Here is a 4,270-nt window from a genome sequence, read left to right on the forward strand (position 1 = left end):
TATCTAAATTACGCCATATGCTCTCAGTGACAAATGCGGAACAATTAGTTCATGCGTTCATGACCTCAAGGCTAGATTATTGTAATGCTCTACTGGGTGGTTGTCCTGCACGCTTAATAAACAAACTACAGCTAGTTCAAAACGCAGCAGCTCGAGTTCTTACCAGAACCAGGAAGTATGACCATATTAGCCCAGTTCTGTCAACACTGCACTGGCTCCCTATTAAACATCGCATAAATTTTAAAATATTGCTGATTACTTACAAAGCACTAAATGGTTTAGCTCCGCAGTACTTGAGCGAGCTCTTAACGCATTATAGTCCTTCACGTCTATTGCGATCTCAAAATTCCGGCCAGTTGATTATACCTAGAATATCAAAATCGACTGCTGGCGGTAGATCCTTCTCCTGTTTAGCAGCAAAACTTTGAAACACTCTTCCTAACATTGTCCGGGAAGCAGACACACTCTGTCAGTTCAAAGCTAGACTAAAGACACATCTCTTTGACCTAGAATTCACATAATACATTATAGACTTCTATAATTCAATGTTAGGCTGCATAGATTAGGTCAGCTGGAACCGGGAACACTTCCCATAAATCCTGATGTACTCGTTGCATCATAAGAAGAATGGCATCTACGCTAATTTTAGTGTCTTTGTTTATCCCGTGGTTTTCCCGCAGCCTGCCGGATCCAGGCCGGATCCAGATCTGATGAAGGACCTGCGTCTGGACCCGATGACAACGCAGTGCTGAAGTGCCAACTAGTCTCTCCCTGTGGATGATCCCTTTACCACTCTACAGATAAAGCGTCGTCGGGAAACTCAATTTGTGTATCTACCCCAAATTGATGAAATAAAATAAAATTCTGTATCAAAAATTATAAGGAAACACCAGTACTTTGTTTAGGCTTGGTTTGTAGGGAATTAAACGCACAACTATAGAAGCAATTCTTAATGCGCATGTGACCGCCATCAGCGTTTATCACACACTGTAAAAACTAAAGGAGCCTCAAGTATCCTGTCGGATACTCAAGGAACTTCAAAATGTAATTTTGGTGCCTCAAAGCTCTTTTTCCTATAGTAGGGTTACTGGAGGACCATTGACAATCTTTGAGGTTCTTGCTGGAACTTATGGGATCCTTTAAGCACTTTGTATTTACTTCAGAGGTTCTGGAGTCACCTTTTCATTACTATGAGACCTCGAAGTGCTTTGGGGGAAAATAGAGGAACTTGAATGCGATAGAAGGGTTATTGGAAGATCTTTTAACATTCAAGTGGTTCCTGGAAGATCTCTTATGTTAAAGCCAGCATCTGGAGGAACCCAATGGTTCAGTGAGGCCCGAATTAGATTATTATTCTATTATTATTATTATTATTATTATAGGCTACTTAAGTTTGATTCAGAATACATACCCAGGTGAAAAAGACGTACTATTAAATGTATTAATAATGTACTTGAGTGTGTTTTTAGTAGACCTACAATACAAATATAGCCTACTTTAATGCATTTTTATTATTATTATTATTATTATTATAGGCAAGTTTGATTCAGTATACATACCCAGGTGGAAAAGATGTACTATTAAATGTATTAAAAATGTACTTGAGTGTGTTTTTAGTAGACCTACAATACAAATATACTTTAATGCATTTTTAATACATTTAACAGTAACTATAGTCTTTTTCACTTGGGTAGCTTACATATATTTAGTATAGGCCTATTTTATTAAGTCATTTAAACCTTAAACAACAACACTAAATAATAATAATATTATATGAAGAAGAAGAAGCAGGAGGAGAAAAGTATTATTCTGTCACGAAACTGCTGCTATTCCTCTGCTGTCGTCGCTTCAGTGATCCTCGCGCTGCTCGCGCGCAACAGAGCTCAGCTGATCGTCATCAGAAAGTAACGGCTCCTCTCATCAAAGCTTCCGCCGTTTGTTCGGCTCTCCATTACAAGGTTTGTAAACTCGCCAAATAAATATAAATACAGAGTCTACTCACTATTCAAACACACACATATATCTAAACTAAATTTATTATACATTACTACGTTTTTACAGTGTTTACCACTCGTTTATTGCACAGTATCTGGTATGAAGGTTTTAGCCGCGATGCTAACTACGTTGATCTAATGAACAAATGGAAATTATTGACTTATTGTCTTACATTGATTTAGTCATTCAATTCAACATATTTTGTACAACTGTGTCTTCAAATTGCTGATATAGCCTAACTAATTTAGAAAATTCTCTGATTCTTGGCGTTTGTTATGAATAACAAATACAGGTTATAGTTTGGTCTGTTTTTGTTTAGCCTAACTTTACTACAGGTGCCCTCATTCTCTCAAATACCATTTTAAAGCCATTTACTGGTCAATAAATATTATGTTGTGAATAATCAGCTTTGTTCTTTTGTTTCCCCAGAACAACCATTACATTTCTAAAATAATCTGAACATTTCAGTGGCAACATTGAATTACAGTAAGTTACCTGCACCACATGCAAGTACTTTATTACTATGAACTTTCTCTGTGTGAAATTGTATTGTTTGACTGTGTACTTGTGTTTTTTAATCAGTTACTCTCTGAAAATCTTTTCTCATGATCTCAAATCTCATTCATGTTACTCAGAAAAATAATATCACAGGTTTGATTCACAAAAAATGCTATAGACATTTTAACTCTGAATTATAACTTCAAGTTTAGTCTTTTTCGACAAAAAAATAAATAAATAGGAAAAAGCTATTAGGCTTCAGAAGACTTGCAACACAACCCATAACACATGAGTTGTGAACTCATTGATTATTTTTAGGATCTTTTCTGGGACATTTTTGGAGCTTAACCATTTTTACATAAATTGTTGCATTGAATTGAACTAGACAAGTGTGCATAAGAATGGTTTCATGAATGATTTACACAATTGTTTTCTGCTTGTGTTTCATGCAGTGTCAGCGATCGGTGACTGGGGTTGCATTATGCCTGAGATCTGCTTTTGGGTTCCACAGACAGAAAGTCAAACAGGTCTGGAACGTCACAAGGCTGAGGAAATTATTAAAATTTCACAACTATCAGTTTAATAACCTTACTAACAGTACATTTTGTACTTTGCAGGGATCTCAGTAAGCTGAAATACAAGTTTGATCAAGAATAAAAATCCTCCTGTAGACCTGAAAATCATCGAAGTGCCTGGACCATCCACCAGAAAAGAGGAAAAACAAACGGAAAACGATGCTGTACCTTTTCACTTTTCTAACTCGTTAAGTACCTCACACCAACTTGGTCCCATAGTGACATTTTTGACCACAAACGAAATTGCTGATCGTGTGAATTCATATTGAAATGACTGAATTCACCAGTGAACATTCACAGAACAACAGATCATTTTACTGCACCTTAACTCTGTTTCCGGGTCGAAGCCTCTACTTCCTCTATCTTGTTTCATGAGAATACTCAACAACCATTTATGAATACTGTTGATTCAAGTCACACATTTAAGCTTTTCAAAAGCCATAGTGTATTACAGTCTCCAGTCTAACGGCATCCCAGACTTAAACATTTTATGATTCAAAATAGCTGAATAACTAACCATCAGAGATTTCAGTATAGAGATAAAGGTTACAGCACAATGAGTGTATATTAGCACTGTTGTTTGTTTTTGGCATCTGATAGAGCTTTTGGACTTGGAAACAGTGATGTCAGACTAACCATCGGACTGAAACACAAATGTTTTAAAGTTAAGTAAAGATGGACATTTTTAATTAGTTCAAATGTAATTTTTTTACATTGATTTATTTAGTGGAACATATGTGTTTCCATGCATTTTGTTGAGATGTCTTTTCTTGTTTATCTATTGTATATACATGGTTGATTATTCATGTTGCTTATGTATTATACTATTTTTTTGTGTAGTCATTGATATTAATCTGTAGTTAGCTTTTTTCCCCATGTGCATGGAAGTGTATGTATAAAAATGAATATCAAATATGTAATAAACAATTCTTATTTTGTATTTGGTTCAATTTGTTTATTATAATAGAAGTCAAAGGTAACCATAGTAATAACATGAAATTAAATATTTAAAAAAAAAATGAAATTTGGTTCCTGGAGGCACCCACAGTGGTTCCACACAGTGCCTAATATAAGAGTTCCTCAGGAAACCTGTGTGGTTCCTCAGAGAACCGGCCCTTTTTAAAGGGTGCCTAGAGGATCTACAGACGGTTCCGCCGGTGTGGCAAAGTGAAGAACCCCAAAAGGTTCCTCCAGGCACCTTT

At 35.9% G+C, this 4,270-nt stretch overlaps 1 long non-coding RNA gene across 1 annotated transcript; it reads left to right on the forward strand.

Annotated features, from left to right (window-relative positions):
- Positions 1–1,878: 1,878 nt before the first annotated feature.
- On the forward strand, positions 1,879–4,005 carry LOC308698477. The gene is made up of 4 exons (XR_014031066.1): positions 1,879–1,958; positions 2,425–2,481; positions 2,946–3,020; positions 3,111–4,005. It is a non-coding gene; the product is annotated as an uncharacterized lncRNA (long non-coding RNA).
- Positions 4,006–4,270: the final 265 nt, after the last annotated feature.

This window comes from Scardinius erythrophthalmus, assembly GCF_964197995.2.
Source record: "Scardinius erythrophthalmus genome assembly, chromosome: 11".
Classification (NCBI taxonomy): Eukaryota; Metazoa; Chordata; class Actinopteri; order Cypriniformes; family Leuciscidae; genus Scardinius; species Scardinius erythrophthalmus.